This window comes from Mus musculus, chromosome 7 (assembly GCF_000001635.26).
Source record: "Mus musculus strain C57BL/6J chromosome 7, GRCm38.p6 C57BL/6J".
In the NCBI taxonomy this organism is placed as follows: Eukaryota; Metazoa; Chordata; class Mammalia; order Rodentia; family Muridae; genus Mus; species Mus musculus.
The window spans coordinates 82145085-82164878 of NC_000073.6; the positions used below are offsets into that span (position 1 = coordinate 82145085).

The 19794-nt window shown below is 40.9% G+C and overlaps 1 long non-coding RNA gene across 3 annotated transcripts in view; it reads left to right on the forward strand.

The window, feature by feature from the left end:
- The window catches only part of Gm32850, a 41641-nt gene extending 25080 nt beyond the window's left edge, over positions 1 to 16561 (forward strand). For all 3 annotated transcript variants that reach the window (XR_882270.2, XR_882272.2, XR_003946702.1), the window contains one exon: positions 16372 to 16561. This is a non-coding gene — a long non-coding RNA (predicted gene, 32850). The remainder of the gene's footprint in view (positions 1 to 16371) is intronic.
- Positions 16562 to 19794: the final 3233 nt, after the last annotated feature.

The window sequence follows — 19794 nt, forward strand, 5'->3', positions numbered from 1 at the left end:
GAGAGAGAATAGAAAAATACATTAAAAGAAATTTGAAAAGGTCTATGATGGGACAAATGTGGTCTACACAGGAATTCTGGGATTGTTCTTCTTGGTATGATAGAAACAGAGCCTGTATACAGTAAGTAGAAGGTAATTTAATTAAATACATAGATGAATAAATACTTTGAGGCTGTTGATCTTAAATTATAGGTCAAAGAGCAAGGGTTAAGCAGGAAAAACTTACCTCAAACAAATAATAGAAGCTTATGTTAATTCAGGTTACATAAAGAGATGACAGATATATTAACCTCCATAGAAGGGAGGATTTAAGTATACTTAGATGAATAAATAATTGAGGCTTTTGTTCTTAAAGTATAGGTTGTAAAGCAGGGGATAGGGATCCTAACCTATCGCAGACAGTAGAAACCAAGGCCTTGATCTCACTATTGAAAATTAATTGTGTAAGAACAAAAGAGGAGATAGTGGAGGAACACTATCCCAACAGATAATATTTGTTTAGATTGTTTTAATTGCTTTGAATTGTTTTAATTATCAAAATGAAGATGATTATATGTTTGATGATATTTATGGTATTAAAAACCCTCTGGGAGAGAGGTCAAGCTATTAATTTAATCCATTCTCTACCTTTAATGTTATTATTTATAAAATGTGTGCTATTTTGTGAGAGAGGTTCTGTATTTGTGTTGATAGGAAAAGAGAAAAGGCTTTGGACCCCTCCTAGAATGTTACAATTAGATACGACAGAGGAAGACCCCCTGAAGATCTTGGCTACAAAAAAGAAAAATTCAAGAAAATCAAACAGGACAAGTAACTTGATCTGCTGAGTCCTTGACATGGGAACAGCCCAATAACTGGCTGAGATGTAAAAAAAAAAATGTCTCTAGCCAAAACTTCAGCTAAAATTAGACAATAATTCTTGTTGGTTGTGTAATCCTTCAGATTCATTATGCCATCCTTCGTATGTCATGAATGAAGATTTATTGCAACTGGTTATTGATCAAACTAACTCATAAATGGATAGTTGTCTTTCACCTGCTCAAAGAAGAAACACAATTCATTCTTAACTGATCTATGCACCTTGCATAATCCATATGAATATCTTAATAGTACTAAGGTTTTGGTTGTGGGATTCATACATTGCAGAATGTACAGCTCTGGCAAGATTCCTCCCCAGGGATGCTGAAATGACCTGCTGTTCCAGGCTTCTACCTCATGAAGTTGATTCCAGAGAATTGCTTCCAAAGCAGCTTCAGGAGTTGCTGGTGATTCCAGATGACCTTGCTTCATCTGGACTTTCAGACAGATCTAGTTAGAACTTCAGTCAAATCTTGAGCCTTCTAAATATACAGAGACTGGATAACAGAGGCTAAAGCTAGCTAAGTTTAATCAATTTTTCTAATTTTCCTACCCTCCCCACGCCTTTAAAGGATTTATTATCACCCCTACTCAGCAGGAAGAAGTTAAAGAGAGTCATCATCCTGATCCCTTGGGTTTGGGTGTCTGGTTATGTGTAGGTCCGTGAAAGGCAGCCTGGTTTCTGGTTGAGCTAAGGTTGAGACCCCATTGACCCCGAGGGATGGTAATTGTTTTGCCATGCTCCTGGGCACCAGGCTACTAACACCAGACTCCTGACACCAGGTCATTGCCCTCCATAATTTTGTGGCCATCAGTCACATAAGGGGAATGCTCCAAGCCCTCCACAGGTAGAGGACGTGACCTGTGGTCATGTAGTCTCAAGACAGATCTCCATTTTAATGAGGTACCTAAAGACCTGGAGGCTTAGGTAATAAACTCCCCTTCTCAGACACTCCTCCCTGCAGAAGGTAGTTAACCTCAGACCCACCCTGAGAAAGTGGGGTACAGTTTTATTCATTGTCACTCTCCACCATAACAATAAATGCGACTGCCTCTTTTCATCGAGATCTGCCATGGGGAGCAATGGAACAGGCCTTTGCCTAAAGAGCCAGCTGTCTAATCTCCCATGGAAGGCCCCTCAATGCTCCCAGCCAAGGCCTTCACCAAGCCAAGCCACCCACCGAACTAGTCAAGAACTCTCCTCCCTGTGGGACCCAGCTAGAGCTCTCCCCTTTTTTCCCCTTCAGCCCCAGGCTAGATCCAGTCTGTGGTCCCCCACTCTGTTCTCAGCTCTTCCACAGATCCCAGCAGTGCCTGGGTGCTCAAGAGCCTGAGAACCAGATGACTCTGGCCTCCCTGCAGGCCTGGGGACCCCCAATCCAGCTCCAGTGTCCCCGGGACCTTATACTGCGCTACCTGCTATCCGACTCCTGGAGTGGTGTCCAGTGGCTACCCACAGCCCAGTACCCGCCCGGTGTTGGCATGGGGTAAGCATAGTCAAAACTTCCTGCATCCTGCCTCCAGAGCAGCCTGAGCCCTGAGCAGACATGGGATACCACAAACCCAACAGTTATGGTTATTTATATAAATTATAGATAGGTTGTCATTTAAGGGATAATTTGGAAATGGCCATAATTTTGAACAGGAAGAAAATAGATGGTGATGGAGTAACAAATTTATTCTTAAGCAAAGCATTATAAAGCCACAGTGTTACATTGATAAAAAACCTTTACAATTGATACAAATTGAAGTTATAATTTTACATTTGGTATAGAATTTATAGATTGATACAGACTTAAGGTTTTCATTAGTATACATTTCTTATATTGATACAAAAATTAAAATTAATATTTTTGCTTTTAGATAGGCATTGTGCCTATGCAACTCATTTAAGAATACAAGGCTTTGACCCAGTACTTCTATTTTTTTTCTTTTTTTTTTTTTTTAGGTATTTATTTCAGTTACATTTCCAATGCTATCCCAAAAGTCCCCCACATGCTTCCCCACCAACTCCCCCACCCTCCCACTCCCACTTCTTGGCCCTGGTGTTCCCCTGTACTGAGGCATATAAAGTTTGCACGACCAATGGGCCTCTCTTTCCACTGATGGCCGACTAGGCCATCTTCTGATATATATGCAGCTAGAAACACGCGCTCGGGGGTTTACTGGTTAGTTCATATTGTTGTTCAATCTATAGGGTTGCAGATCCCTTTAGCTCCTTGGTTACTTTCTCTAGCTCCTCCATTGTGGGACCTGTGATCCATCCAATAGCTGACTCTGAGCATTCACTTCTGTGTTTGCTAGACCCCAGCATAGTTTCACAAGAGACAGCTATATCTGGGTCCTTTCAGCAAAATCTTGCTAGTGTATGCAAGGGTGTCAGCGTTTGGAAGCTCACTATGGGATGGATCCCCGGATATGGCAGTCTCTAGATGATCCATCTTTTCGTCTCAGCTCCAAATGTTATCTCTGAAACTCCTTCCATGGGTGTTTTTGTTCCCAATTCTAAGAAGGGGCAAAGTGTCCACACTTTGGTCTTCATTCTTCTTGAGTTTCATGTGTTTTGCAAATTTTATCTTATATCTTGGGTATCCTAAGTTTCTGTGCTAATATCCACTTATCAGTGAGTACATATTGTGTGAGTTCTTTTGTGATTGGGTTACCTCACTCAGGATGATGCCCTCCAGGTCCATCCATTTGCCTAGGAATTTCATAAATTTATTCTTTTTAATAGCTGAGTAGTACTCCATTGTGTAAATGTACCACATTTTCTGTATCCATTCCTCTGTTGAGGGGCATCTGGGTTCTTTCCAGCTTCTGGCTATTATAAATAAGGCTGCCATGAACATAGTGGAGCATGTGTCCTTCTTACTGGTTAGAACATCTTCTGGATATATGCCCAGGAGAGGTATTGTGGATCCTCCGGTAGTACTATATCCAATTTTCTGAGGAACCACCAAACTGATTTCCAGAGTGGTTGTACAAGCTTGCAATCCCACCAAAAGTGGAGGAGTGTTCCTCTTTCTCCACATCCTTGCCAGCATCTGCTGTCACCTGAATTTTTCATCTTAGCCATTCTGACTGATGTGAGGTGGAATCTCAGGGTTGTTTTGATTTGCATTTCCCTGATGATTAAGGATGTTGAACATTTTTTCAGGTGCTTCTCAGCCATTCGGTACTCCTCAGGTGAGAATTCTTTGTTTAGCTCTGAGCCCCATTTTTTAATGGGGTTATTTGATTTTCTGGAGTCCACCTTCTTGAGTTCTTTATATATATTGGATATTAGTCCCCTATCTGATTTAGAATAGGTAAAGATCCTTTCCCACTCTGTTGGTGGCTTTTTTGTCTTATTGACGGTGTCTTTTGCCTTGCAGAAGCTTTGCAATTTTCTGAGATCCCATTTGTCAGTTCTCGATCTTACAGCACAAGCCATTGCTGTTCTATTCAGGAATTTTTTCCCTGTACCCATATCTTCGAGGGTTTTCCCTACTTTATAAGTTTCAGTGTTTCTGGTTTTATGTGGAGTTCCTTAATCAACGTTTTTGACCTTAGTACAAGGAGATAGGAATGGATCAATTCACATTCTTCTACATGATAACCGCCAGTTGTGCCAGCACCATTTGTTGAAAATGCTGTCTTTTTTCCACTGGATGGTTTTAGGTCCCTTGTCAAAGATCAAGTGACCATAGGTGTGTGGGTTCATTTCTGGGTCTTCAATTCTATTCCATTGGTCTACTTGTCTGTCGCTATACCAGTACCATGCAGTTTTTAATCACAATTGCTCTGTAGTACAGCTTTAGGTCAGGCATGGTGATTCCACCGGAGGTTTTTTTATCCTTGAGCAGAGTTTTTGCTATCCTAGGTTTTTTGTTACTCCAGATGAATTTGCAGATTGCCCTTTCTAATTCATTGAAGAATTGAGTTGGAATTTTGATGGGGATTGCATTGAATCTGTAGATTGCTCTTGGCAAGATAGCCATTTTTACTATATTGATCCTGCCAATCCATGAGCATGAGAGATCTTTCCATCTTCTGAGATCTTCATTAATTTCTTTCTTCAGAGACTTGAAGTTCTTATCATACAGATCTTTCACTTTCTTAATTAGAGTCACGCCAAGGTATTTTATATTATTTGTGACTATTGAGAAAGGTGCTGTTTCCTTAATTTCTTTCTCAGCCTGTTTATTCTTTGTGTACAGAAAGGCCATTGATTTATTTGAGTTAATTTTATATCCAGCTACTTCACTGAAGCTGATTATCAGGATTAGGAGTTCTCTGGTGGAATTTTTAGGGTCACTTATATATACTATCATATCATCTGCCAAAAGCGATATTTTGACTTCTTCCTTTCCAATTTGTATCCTCTTGATCTCCTTTTGTTGTCGAATTGCTCTGGCTAGGACTTCAAGTACAATGTTGAATAGGTAGGGAGAAAGTGGGCAGCCTTATCTATTCCCTGATTTTAGTGGGATTGCTTCCAGCTTCTCACCATTTACTTTGATGTTGGCTACTGATTTGCTGTAGATTGCTTTTATAATGTTTAGGTATGGGCCTTGAATTCCTGATCTTTCCAAGACTTTTATCATGAATGGGTGTTGGATTTTGTCAAATGCTTTCTCCACATCTAACAAGATGATCATGTGGTTTTTGTCTTTGAGTTTGTTTATATACTGGATTACGTTGATGGATTTTCATATATTGAACCATCCCTGCATCCCTGGGATTAAATCTACTTGGTCAGGATGGATGATTGTTTTGATGTGTTCTTGGATTCGGTTAGCAAGAACTTTATTGAGGATTTTTGCATCAATATTCATAAGGGAAATTGGTCTGAAGTTCTCTATCTTTGTTGGGTCTTTTTGTGGTTTAGGTATCAGAGTAATTGTGGCTTCATAGAATGAGTTGGGTAGAGTACCTTCTGCTTCTATTTTGTGGAATAGTTTGTGAAGTACTGGGATTAGATCTTCTTTGAAGGTCTGATAGAACTCTGCACTAAACCCATCTGGTCCTGGGTTGGGAGAGTATTAATGACTGCTTCTATTTCTTTATGGGATAGTTTAGATCATTAATCTGATCTTGATTTAACTTTGGTACCTGGTATCTGTCTAGAAACTTGTCCATTTCATCCAGGTTCTCCAGTTTTGTTGAGTATAGCCTTTTGTAGAAGGATCTGATGGTGTTTTGGATTTCTTCAGGATCTGTTGTTATGTCTCCCTTTACATTTCTGGTTTTGTTAATTAGGATGCTTTCCCCGTGCCCTCTTGAGTCTGGCTAAGGGTTTATCTTGTTGATTTTCTCAAAGAACCAGCTCCTCATTTGGTTGATTCTTTGAATAGTTCTTCTTGTTTCAACTTGGTTGATTTCACCTCTGAGTTTGATTATTTCCTGCCGTCTAGTCCTCTTGGGTGAATTTGCTTCCTTTTGTTCTAGAGCTTTTAGGTGTGTGGTCAAGCTGCTAATGTGTGCTCTCTAGTTTCTTTTTGGAGGCACTCAGATCTATGAGTTTTCCTCTTAGAAATGCTTTCATTGTGTCCCACAAGTTTGGGTATGTTGTGGCTTCATTTTCATTAAATTCCAAAAAGTCCTGAATTTCTTTCTTTATTCCTTCCTTGACCAAGGTATCATTGAGAAGAGTGTTGTTCAGTTTCCAAGTGAATGTTGGCTTTCTATTATTTATTTTGTTATTGAAGATCAGCCTTAGTCCATGGAGATCTGATAGGATGCATGGGACAATTTCAATATTTTTGTATCTGTTGTCGCTTGTTTTGTGACCAATTATGTGGTCAGTTTTGTAGAAGGTACCATGAGGTGCTGAGAAGAACGTATGTCCTTTTGTTTTAGCATAAAATGTTCTGTAGATATCTGTTAGATCCATTTGTTTCATAACCTCTGTTAGTTTCACTGCATCCCTGTTTAGTTTGTTTCCATGATCTGTCCATTGGTGAAAGTGGTGTGTTGAAGTCTCCCACTATTATTGTGTGAGGTGCAATGCGTGCTTTGAGCTTTACTAAAGTTTCTTTAATGAATGTGGCTGCCCTTGTATTTGGAGCATAGATATTCAGAATTGAGAGTTCCTCTTGGAGGATTTTACCTTTGATGAGTGAAGTGCCCCTCCTTGTCTTTTTTGATGACTTTGGGTTGGAAGTCGATTTTATTAGATATTAGAATGGCTACTTCCATTTTCTTGGAAAATTGTTTTCCAGCCTTTCATTCTGAGGTAATGTCTGTCTTTTTCCCTGAGATGGGTTTCCTGTAAACAGCATAATGTTGGGTCCTGTTTGTGTAGCCAGTCTGTTAGTCTATGTCTTTTTATTGGGGAGTTGAGTCCATTGATATTAAGAGATATTAAGGAAAAGTAATTGTTGCTTCCTATTATTTTTGTTGTTAAAGTTGGCATTCTGTTCTTGTGGCTGTCTTCTTTTGGGTTTGTTGAGGGATTACCTTCTTGATTTTTCTAGGATGTGGTTTCCATCCTTGTATTGTTTTTTTTTTTTTTTCTCTTTCTGTTATCCTTTGAAGGGCGGTATTCATGGAAAGATAATGTGTGAATTTGGTTCTGTCATGGAATACTTTTGTTTCTCCATTTAAGGTAATTGAAAGTTTGGCTGGGTATAGTAGCCTGGACTGGCATTTGTGTTCTCTTAGTGTCTGTATAACATCTGTCCAGGCTCTTCTGGCTTTCATAGTCTCTGGTGAAAAATCTGGTGTAATTCTGATAGGCTTGCCTTTATATGTTACTTGACCTTTTCCCCTTACTGTTTTTAATATTCTATCTTTATTTAGTGCATTTGTTGTTCTGATTGTTATGTGTCGGGAGGAATTTCTTTTCTAGTCCAGTCTATTTGGAGTTCTGTAGGCTTCTTGTATGTTCATGGGCATCTCTTTCTTTAGGTTTGGGAAGTTTTCTTCTATAATTTTGTTGAATATATTTGCTGGCCCTTTGAGTTGAAAATCTTCATTCTCATCTACTCCTATTATCCATAGGTTTGGTCTTCTCATTGTGTCCTGGATTTCCTGGATGTTTTGAGTTAGGATCTTTTTGCATTTCCCATTTTCTTTGACTGTTGTTGCCAATGTTCTCTATGGAATCTTCTGCATCCAAGATTCTCTTTTCCATCTCTTGTATTCTGTTGCTGATGCTCGTATCTATGATTCCAGATTTCTTTCCTAGGGTTTCTATCTCCAGCGTTGCCTCACTTTTGGCTTTCTTTATTGTGTCTACTTCCCTTTTTAGTTCTTGGATGGTTTTATTCAATTCCATCACCTGTTTGGTTGTGTTTTCCTGAAATTCTTTAAGGGATTTTTGTGCTTCCTCTTTAAGGTCTTCTACCTGTTTAGCAGTGTTCTCCTGTATTTCTTTAGGTGAGTTATTAATTCCTCTTGATGTCATCTACCATCATCATGAGATATGCTTTTAAATCTGGGTCTAGCTTTTCAGGTGTGTTGGGGTGCCCTGGACTAGGCGAGGTGGGACTGCTGGGTTCTGATGATGGTGAGTGGTCTTGGTTTCTGTTAGTAAGATTCTTACGTTTGCCTTTTGCCATCTGGTAATCTCTTGAGTTAGTTGTTATAGTTGTCTCTGGTTAGAGATTGTTCCTCTTGTGATTCTGTTAGCCTCTATCAGCAGACCTGGGAGACTAGATCTCTCCTCTGAGTTTCAGTGGTCAGAGAACTCTCTGCAGGCAAGCTCTCCTCTTACAGGGAAGGTGCACAGATACCTGGCTTTCGGACCTCCCTCCTGGCCGAAGATGAAGGCCCAAAACAGGACCTGTCCCAGAAGCTGTGTTGCTTCAGCCTGTCATAGAAGCTGTTAGCTTCTGTAGTCCACACTCTCACCTGTGTAGACTAGTCTCAGTGTAATCCCGGAACCAAGATGTCTCCCGCAGATGTGCAGGCAAAGCCCTCCCGGGCCAGGTGGACACCTATCCTCTGGCAGGGAAGGTGCCTGGATGTCTGGAGCCCGAAAAGGGGGCTGCCTCAGAAGCTCTGTGGCTCCCACCTGTCCCAGAAGCTGTTAGCTTCTATAGTCCACACTTTCACCTGTGCAGACTAGTCTCGATGGAGTCACAAAACCAAGGTGTCTCCCCTGACCCAGTACTTCTAATAACTACTATTACAAACTGTTTAGGATGATTAAGTAATGCAAGTTAAGGGTCAGATAGTAAACTCATAGTTATATTATATTCTGATCTAATGAAGGTACTTTCTATAATACTCAAATAGAAATAACTAAGAGTAGTCAAGGTTTAACAATTTAGATATATTTTATATGGCTAGATTGTCTTCAAAAACATCAAAAATCCACAGAGTATGACATTTAATTCATTATTAAAGATCATTTTTTTTCTTTCCATTTTTTATTAGGTATTTAGCTCATTTACATTTCCAATGCTATACCAAAAGTCCCCCATACCCACCCACCCCCACTCCCCTACCCGCCCACTCCCCCTTTTTGGCCCTGGCCTTCCCCTGTTCTGGGAACATGTATGTGTATGTGTATGTGTATGTCACAGAGTATGACATTTAATTCATTATTAAAGATCATTTGACTAGAGACTTGCCTGCTCCTGACAGTACCTGCTTCTTGGTATAAACAAGGATTTGAGCATCAAAACCTCCATATGTAGTGATACCTACTGGACAAAGCTTACCCTATTCATCTACAGACAAAAAAAAAACTGTCCAAGAAAGGACACAAAATGCAGGATAGTCAACAGTTTAGCTCTGCCAATACAGAGTAAACACATCTGTCATAGTTCCTGTTTCATTTCAAGGTCTGTCAGATGGTTCTGGGCCAGATCTGAAGACAGATGCTCCAACATTTTGAGTAAAGACATGGGAGACTGTTCAAAAAGCTGTCTATACAACTTGTTTAAGTTTTGGAAGCTATGTTTTTGTGCTCCCTACATATTTAGATAATAATTCATTCTCAGATTTCTGATTATAGTCTCATAATCAAACTCAAGTTGTTTAACAATGAGGAAGATGATACAGAAAATGTTTTTCAGATGGTAATACAAGTTAAAGTCAGAGCATAATTCAGGTATAGAATTGTAAACTCTTTTTTTTTTTTTTTTTTTTTTTTTACATGGCTTTCACAGGAATCTATAAAATTTATTTTTTTTCCATTTTTTATTAGGTATTTAGCTCATTTACATTTCCAATGCTATACCAAAAGTCCCCCTTACCCACCCACCCCCACTCCCCTACCCACCCACTCCCCCCCTTTGGCCCTGGCGTTCCCCTGTACCGGGGCACACAAAGTCTGCGTGTCCAATGGGCCTCTCTTTCCAGTGATGGCCGACTAGGCCATCTTTTGATACATATGCAGCTAGAGTCAAGAGCTCAGGGGTACTGGTTAGTTCATAATGTTTTTCCACCTATAGGGTTGAAGATCCCTTTAGCTCCTTGGATACTTTCTCTAGCTCCTCCATTGGGAGCCCTGTGATCCATCCATTAGCTGACTGTGAGCATCCACTTCTGTGTTTGCTAGGCCCCGGGATAGTCTCACAAGAGACAGCTACATCTGGGTCCTTTCGATAAAATCTTGCTAGTATATGCAATGGTGTCAGCGTTTGGATGCTGATTATGGGGTGGATCCCTGGATATGGCAGTCTCTACATGGTCCATCCTTTCATCTCAGCTCCAAACTTTGTTTCTGTAACTCCTTCCATGGGTGTTTTGTTCCCACTTCTAAGGAGGGGCATAGTGTCCACACTTCAGTCTTCATTTTTCTTGAGTTTCATGTGTTTAGGAAATTGTATCTTATATCGTGGGTATCCTAGGTTTTGGGCTAGTATCCACTTATCAGTGAGTACATATTGTGTGAGTTCCTTTGTGATTGTGTTACCTCACTCAGGATGATGCTCTCCAGGTCCATCCATTTGGCTAGGAATTTCATAAATTCATTCTTTTTAATAGCTGAGTAGTACTCCATTGTGTAGATGTACCACATTTTCTGTATCCATTCCTCTGTTGAGGGGCATCTGGGTTCTTTCCAGTTTCTGGCTATTATAAATAAGGCTGCTATGAACATAGTGGAGCATGTGTCCTTCTTACCAGTTGGGGCTTCTTCTGGATATATGCCCAGGAGAGGTATTGCTGGATCCTCCGGTAGTACTATGTCCAATTTTCTGAGGAACCGCCAGACTGATTTCCAGAGTGGTTGTACAAGCCTGCAATCCCACCAACAATGGAGGAGTGTTCCTCTTTCTCCACATCCTCGCCAGCATCTGCTGTCACCTGAATTTTTGATCTTAGCCATTCTCACTGGTGTGAGGTGGAATCTCAGGGTTGTTTTGATTTGCATTTCCCTGATGATTAAGGATGTTGAACATTTTTTCAGGTGCTTCTCTGCCATTCGGTATTCCTCAGGTGAGAATTCTTTGTTCAGTTCTGAGCCCCATTTTTTAAGGGGGTTATTTGATTTTCTGAGGTCCACCTTCTTGAGTTCTTTATATATGTTGGATATTAGTCCCCTATCTGATTTAGGATAGGTAAAGATCCTTTCCCAGTCTGTTGGTGGTCTTTTTGTCTTATAGACAGTGTCTTTTGCCTTGCAGAAACTTTGGAGTTTCATTAGGTCCCATTTGTCAATTCTCGATCTTACAGCACAAGCCATTGCTGTTCTGTTCAGGAATTTTTCCCCTGTGCCCATATCTTCAAGGCTTTTCCCCACTTTCTCCTCTATAAGTTTCAGTGTCTCTGGTTTTATGTGAAGTTCCTTGATCCACTTAGATTTGACCTTAGTACAAGGAGATAAGTATGGATCGATTCGCATTCTTCTACATGATAACAACCAGTTGTGCCAGCACCAATTGTTGAAAATGCTGTCTTTCTTCCACTGGATGGTTTTGGCTCCCTTGTCGAAGATCAAGTGACCATAGGTGTGTGGGTTCATTTCTGGGTCTTCAATTCTATTCCATTGGTCCACTTGTCTGTCTCTATACCAGTACCATGCAGTTTTTATCACAATTGCTCTGTAGTAAAGCTTTAGGTCAGGCATGGTGATTCCACCAGAGGTTCTTTTATCCTTGAGAAGAGTTTTTGCTATCCTCGGTTTTTTGTTATTCCAGATGAATTTGCAAATTGCTCCTTCTAATTCGTTGAAGAATTGAGTTGGAATTTTAATGGGGATTGCATTGAATCTGTAGATTGCTTTTGGCAAGATAGCCATTTTTACAATGTTGGTCCTGCCAATCCATGAGCATGGGAGATCTTTCCATCTTCTGAGATCTTCTTTAATTTCTTTCTTCAGGGACTTGAAGTTTTTATCATACAGATCTTTCACTTCCTTCGTTAGAGTCACGCCGAGATATTTTATATTATTTGTGGCTATTGAGAAGGGTGTTGTTTCCCTAATTTCTTTCTCAGCCTGTTTATTCTTTGTGTAGAGAAAGGCCATTGACTTGTTTGAGTTAATTTTATATCCAGCTACTTCACCGAAGCTGTTTATCAGGTTTAGGAGTTCTCTGTTGGAATTTTTAGGGTCACTTATATATACTATCATATCATCTGCAAAAAGTGATATTTTGACTTCCTCTTTTCCAATTTGTGTCCCCTTGATCTCCTTTTGTTGTCGAATTGCTCTGGCTAATACTTCAAGTACTATGTTGAAAAGGTAGGGAGAAAGTGGGCAGCCTTGTCTAGTCCCTGATTTTAGTGGGATTGCTTCCAGCTTCTCTCCATTTACTTTGATGTTGGCTACTGGTTTGCTGTAGATTGCTTTTATCATGTTTAGGTATTGGCCTTGAATTCCTGATCTTTCCAGAACTTTTATCATGAATGGGTGTTGGATCTTGTCAAATGCTTTTTCTGCATCTAACGAGATGATCATGTGGTTTTTGTCTTTGAGTTTGTTTATATAATGGATTACATTGATGGATTTTCGTATATTAAACCATCCCTGCATCCCTGGAATAAAACCTACTTGGTCAGGATGGATGATTGCTTTAATGTGTTCTTGGATTCGGTTAGCGAGAATTTTATTAAGGATTTTTGCATCGATGTTCATAAGAGAAATTGGTCTGAAGTTCTCTATCTTTGTTGGATCTTTCTGTGGTTTAGGTATCAGAGTAATAGTGGCTTCATAAAATGAGTTGGGTAGAATACCTTCTACTTCTATCTTGTGAAAAAGTTTGTGCAGAACTGGAGTTAGATCTTCTTTGAAGGTCTGATAGAACTCTGCACTAAACCCGTCTGGTCCTGGGCTTTTTTTGGCTGGGAGACTATTAATAACTGCTTCTATTTCTTTAGGGGATATGGGACTGTTTAGAAGGTCAACTTGATCCTGATTCAACTTTGGTACCTGGTATCTGTCCAGAAATTTGTCCATTTCGTCCAGGTTTTCCAGTTTTGTTGAGTATAGCCTTTTGTAGAAGGATCTGATGGTGTTTTGGATTTCTTCAGGATCTGTTGTTATGTCTCCCTTTTCATTTCTGATTTTGTTAATTAGGATTTTGTCCCTGTGCCCTTTAGTGAGTCTAGCTAAGGGTTTATCTATCTTGTTGATTTTCTCAAAGAACAAACTCCTCGTTTGGTTAATTCTTTGAATAGTTCTTCTTGTTTCCACTTGGTTGATTTCACCCCTGAGTTTGATTATTTCCTGCCGTCTACTCCTCTTGGGTGAATTTGCTTCCTTTTTTTCTAGAGCTTTTAGATGTGTTGTCAAGCTGCTAGTATGTGCTCTCTCCCGTTTTTTCTTGAAGTCACTCATAGCTATGAGTTTCCCTCTTAGAAATGCTTTCATTGTGTCCCAAAGGTTTGGGTACGTTGTGGCTTCATTTTCATTAAACTCTAAAAAGTCTTTAATTTCTTTCTTTATTCCTTCCTTGACCAAGGTATCATTGAGAAGAGTGTTGTTCAGTTTCCATGTGAATGTTGGCTTTCTGTTATTTATTTTGTTATTGAAGATCAGCCTTAGTGCATGGTGATCTGATAGGATACATGGGACAATTTCAATATTTTTGAATCTGTTGAGGCCTGATTTGTGACCTATTATGTGGTCAATTTTGGAGAAGGTACCATGAGGTGCTGAGAAGAAGGTATATCCTTTTGTTTTAGGGTAAAATGTTCTGTAGATATCTGTCAGATCCATTTGTTTCATCACTTCTGTTAGTTTCAGTGTGTCCCTGTTTAGTTTCTGTTTCCATGATCTGTCCATTGGTGAAAGTGGTGTGTTGAAGTCTCCCACTATTATTGTGTGAGGCGCAATGTGTGCTTTGAGCTTTACTAAAGTTTCTTCAGTGAATGTGGCTGCTCTTGTATTTGGAGCATAGATATTCAGAATTGAGAGTTCCTCTTGGAGGATTTTACCTTTGATGAGAATGAAGTGTCCCTCCTTGTCTTTTTTGATGACTTTGGGTTGGAAGTCAATCTTATCAGATATTAGGATGGCTACTCCTGCTTGTTTCTTCATACCATTTGCTTGGAAAATTGTTTTCCAGCCTTTCATTCTGAGGTAGTGTCTATCTTTTTCTCTGAGATGAGTTTCCTGTAAGCAGCAAAATGTTGGGTCTTGTTTGTGTAGCCAGTTTGTTAGTCTATGTCTTTTTATTGGCGAGTTGAGACCATTGATGTTAAGAGATATTAAGGAAAAGTAATTGTTGCTTCCTGTTATTTTAGTTGTTAAAGGTGGCATTCTGTTCTTGTGGCTGTCTTCTTTTAGGTTTGTTGAGGGATTACCTTCTTGTTTTTTCTAGGGCGTTGTTCCCGTTCTTGTATTGGTTTTTTTCTGTTATTATCCTTTGAAGGGCTGGATTCGTGGAGAGATAATGCGTGAATTTGGTTTTGTCGTGGAATACTTTGGTTTCTCCCTCTATGATAATTGAGAGTTTGGCTGGGTATAGTAGCCTGGGCTGCAGTTTGTGTTCTCTTAGTGTCTGTATAACATCTGTCCAGGCTCTTCTGGCTTTCATAGTCTCTGGTGAAAAATCTGGTGTAATTCTGATAGGCTTGCCTTTATATGTTACTTGACCTTTTTCCCTTACTGCTTTTAGTATTCTATCTTTATTTAGTGCATTTGATGTTCTGATTATTATGTGTCGGGAGGAATTTCTTTTCTGGTCCAGTCTATTTGGAGTTCTGTAGGCTTCTTGTATGTTCATATGCATCTCATTCTTTAGATTTGGGAAGTTTTCTTCAATAATTTTGTTGAAGATGTTTGCTGGACCTTTGAGTTGAAAATCTTCATTCTCATCCACTCCTATTATCCGTACGTTTGGTCTTCTTATTGTGTCCTGGATTTCCTGGATATTTTGAGTTAGGATCTTTTTGCATTTTCCATTTTCTTTGATTGTTGTGCCGATGTTCTCTATGGAATCTTCTGCACCTGAGATTCTCTCTTCCATCTCTTGTATTCTGTTGCTGATGCTCAAATCTATGGTTCCAGATTTCTTTCCTAGGTTTTCTATCTCTAGTGTTGCCTCGCTTTGAGTTTTCTTTATTGTGTCTACTTCCCTTTTTAGGTCTAGTATGGTTTTGTTCATTTCCATCACCTGTTTGTATGTTTTTTCCTCTTTTTCTGTAAGGACTTCTACCTGTTTGATTGTGTTTTCCTGTTTTTCTTTAAGGACTTGTAACTCTTTAGCAGTGTTCTCCTGTATTTCTTTAAGTGATTTATTAAAGTCCTTCTTGATGTCCTCTACCATCATCATGAGATATGCTTTTAAATCTAGGTCTAGGTTCTCAGGTGTGTTGGGGTTCCCTGGACTGGGCGAAGTGGGTGTGCTGGGTTCTGGTGATGGTGAGTGGTCTTGGTTCCTGTTAGTAAGATTCCTCCGTTTACCTTTCGCCATCTGGTAATCTCTGGAGTTAGTAGTTATAGTTGACTCTGTTTAGAGATTGTTCTTCTGGTGATTCTGTTACCGTCTATCAGCAGACCTGGGAGACAGATTCTCTCCTCTGAGTTTCAGTGCTCAGAGCACTCTCTGCTGGCAAGCTCTCTTACAGGGAAGGTGCGCAGATATCTTGTATTTGGACCTCCTCCTGGCCGAAGAAGAAGGCCCAAAACAGGACCTTTCTCAGACACTGTGTTGCTTTGGCAGTTCCCAGGTGGTACAGACTCTCACCTAAGCAGACTAAATTCCTAAGTTCCTTGGAGTCCCGGGACCAAGATGGCGACCGCTGCTGCTGTGGCTTAGGCCGCCTCCCCTGCCGGGTGGGCACCTGTCCTCCGGTCCGGAAGGTGGCCGGCTGTCCCCGGCCCACACAGGGTGCTGCCTCAGCGCCTCTGTGCTTCTGCCTGTTCCAGAAGCTGTCAGGTTCTCTGGCGCACCCTCTCACCTGTTCAGACTAATTGTAAACTCTTTAAGTCAGGATAAATAGTTGAGTACTTTATCTAATTGATAATTATGATGGACTGGATGTTAATTATAGATCATACTTTATAATTTATATAATTGTTATGGTTATGCTCCATTTATGTCTGATAGAAGAACCTTTTTTTAAAAATTGGACAGAAAGGGTGAGATGTTGGGAATTGGTTCTAATGTTTTGTCTTAATTTGACTTCCAGAGCTGTGCTTCCACACCTGAGGGTCCCTGCCCCTAGGCAGCTGCGATTGGTAATAAAGAATTACCGTACAGCCAATGACTGGCCAAGGAGACTGTGGCAGGACTTTTAGACTGTACAGGCAAGAGACTGAGGGAGACAGGACAGAGAGAGAGAATCTCCATGATGGGAAAGCAGAAGGATGAAACTTAAAGGCCCAAAGAATCCTAAGCTTGGCTGTCCTGGAAGTTGCTGTATAGATTGACTTTGAACCCAGAGATCTGCATGGCTCTGTCTCCTGGGATTAAAGGTATGAACCAGCACAACTGGATTTAAGCTTTTCTTTACCTAGACATTACTCTGTTACAGTCTTGCTTTGAACTCAGAGATCTGCTTGGCTTTGTCTTAGAGTATTAAAAGAGTGTACCACCATGCCTGGGACTAAGCTTTTCATGGCCACTGTACCTCAAGACCCAGATCAAAATCCTGAGTCTTCCAGCCTCAAGATCTGGATCACAAGTGCCACAGTCTCCGACCCGCAGAGACAAGAATGACATGGACACCAAGACGGGTTCACACAGCTTCCGCTTCTTCTCTTTACTTGGGGCAGGGGCTATTATACACTAGCGACAACTAACCTCATCTCGCTCCACACCACCTCATCCAATCAGAATCACACACGCTACAGGCACAAGCTTAGGTTGGTCACAGATAGGCTGACAGATCCGGATCATGAGGAATAATCTAACTTGGCAGGCAGCTTACACATGCAGTTTCACTGAGCATGTTTGGGCAAGGCAGTAAACATGTGGGTTTCATGCAGCCTGTCAATGGGCCAGGGTGCAATCTTGGCCCATGTGGCCGTACCTGCTTCCTGCATCTCCCCCTTTTTGTTTTATTAGTATCTCTGGGATCAGCATCTGTCTTAGCTCGCCCCCATCCATGCCACATCCTTACCCGTCATGGAAGTGACAAACTCACTTTCGCCATCCTGTATTAGGTTGGAATGTGCATGTGAGGGTCTTACCCGTCACTGATTACTGATCCAGCATGTTGAGCCAACATTGGGGGGATGTTCCTGCTTCCAAGGCTGCCATAGCCTGCACTAAGGCTCATTTATCAGCCCTGTGCCGCCTTTGCATAAGTGCCATCCACCAAAGCATTCCTCCACACACAACAGTCAGCAGGAGCACCCAAAAGGCCATCCCTCCCCAATTTTTTAAGAATCCCATAGTTCCCTGGATGATCCCCAGCCATTGCTTTGCAGTTGCAATCTCTACATGGGTGTTAATCCACTCTTTGGTTAACCATAAGGATACCAGCTTTCAAATTTGTATTCCAGTGGAACCGAAGCCCTGATTTCCTCTTTTCAGTCCCCTTGAAGAGAAGCTAGCATGGTGACTAGGCAAAAGCAAAATTTGAGCAATTCTATCTCCAGGGGAAATGGCAAACACCCCTCTGGGGGAGGAAACCATAATCTTAACCTCTCCCTCATAGTCAGATTTAATGACACCAGGATGGATAATTAATCCCTTAATGGCTGTTGAACTACGTCCTAATAAGAGGCCAACTTTGTTTTTAGGCAAAGGACCCTTAAAGTCTGAAGCAATCATTAACATGTCTATATTCCAGGCTGCATTGGGGAGTCCAGTGGCAGCATTAGCCACAGCCTGCTCATTGGCATGCTCAATATCAGCAGCCTTCCATGTTAAATAACCTCCTCCTGAAAGAACGGCCTTGCACAGGTTCTGCCAATCAAAAGGCGTCATACAGTATCTCTGTAGGGACTCAACCTGAGTTACGGTAAAGGCAGCCTGGACCCCATAAGTCTAAACTGACTCCTTCAATCTTTGTACAACCTTCCAATCCAGGAGTTCATGATACTGTTGCCCATGTTGATCCTGAAATACTGGGAAGGCTCCCGCAACGGTGGGCACATTTTTCCAGACTTCTTCTTTTGTCTCTCTCATCTTTATAGGGGGGAGGAGAGGCAACGGAGGGGCTGATGGTTCAGGCAGCCTACTGTGCCTCCAACTCAAGCGGGACATCCGACTACAGATGTCACTGTCGCTATCAGTCCCATCGCTGTCACTAGTAGACCCTTCAGAGCTAGATTCCTTCTTCTCTTTTCTTTGGTTTGTTGTTTAAGCTGTTTAGGTTTTCGGCTGCTAGCCTGAGAAGCAATCTCCTTAGCCTCCTCAAGCGCCGCCGCCACTCCTTCCTCTATTTCAGCATTGTACTTTCTACTGGCGTCCCTCAAGCACGCCCTGACCAAGTTCCAGATGGCTAACATTTTTACTTTCATCTAATAAGACTTTCATTTTAGTCACAGTTGAACCCATATCGTTTAAATTCCCTTCGTCTCTATTCCTGAGAACCTTAGTGCTCCGTCCCCTTTTTTAAGGGGAACCTATCAGACCTATACTTTTTTTACTTCTTGCTGAAATTCCCTTCGTCTCTATTCCTGAGAACCTTAATGCTTCATCCCTTTTTTCCGGGGAACCTGTCTGATTTTCTCCTCAATGAAAAGAAACAATCACTTAAAATGATTATTAATAAAGACAACTAGAAGCACCTGCTGCAGGGGCACACTGTATGTTCTAACAAAGGACCAGATCCTCTCTCTCCTGTGTGTATGCACCTATGTGAGCACAGGGACCACCACACAGGGACCATCATTCACTGTACTGATTTTAAGAGAAGCTCTAACAAAAAGTCTTCATAAAATACTTAAGAAGTGGGATACACTGCAGCAAAGTGAAATACTCAATACTTATGTAACTGCAGAGCACAACACTCAGAAGATAAGACAGAAAGGGATCAGTACAGAGACTTTTTGGGGGGATCTGGGTTCTCAAAAATGAAAGTTTCATTACATCATTTTCACATTTTCTTTGAGAACCAGAAGAATTTTATACATCTTTACAGACTTCTTACCGACTAAATAGTCAATAAATATTTGCCTATGTGGTGAAACCCTGTATCAAACAGAACTAAACACAACAAAAAACTTAAGAGAAAATGAACTAACAGGGAACATTTAAGATTGGCATGTGCCTCTGACAGAGTAGAATAATTTTTGTAAGTTAAAATTCCAAATAATAAAAAAGGCTTTCGGCAATGGTATGTTCTCAGCATTGTTTAGATAAAAACACAGAATTTAGAGGCAGCCACAGACTCTTACAGTTCCACTTACCTAAATTTCCCCGTTCGGGTCACCACTTGGTGTTGTCCTCGCCGCCCACTGAGACAAGAATGACATGGACACCAAGGCGGGTTCACGCAGCAGCTTCTTTACTTGCAGCTTTTTCCCTTCCAGCTCTCTCCCCCAGCAGCTTCTTCTTCTTCCTCTTGAAGCAAGCGCTATTCTCCTATCTCATGGCAACTGACCTCATCTCGCTCCACACCACCTCATCCAATCAGAATCACACATGCTCCAGGCACGGG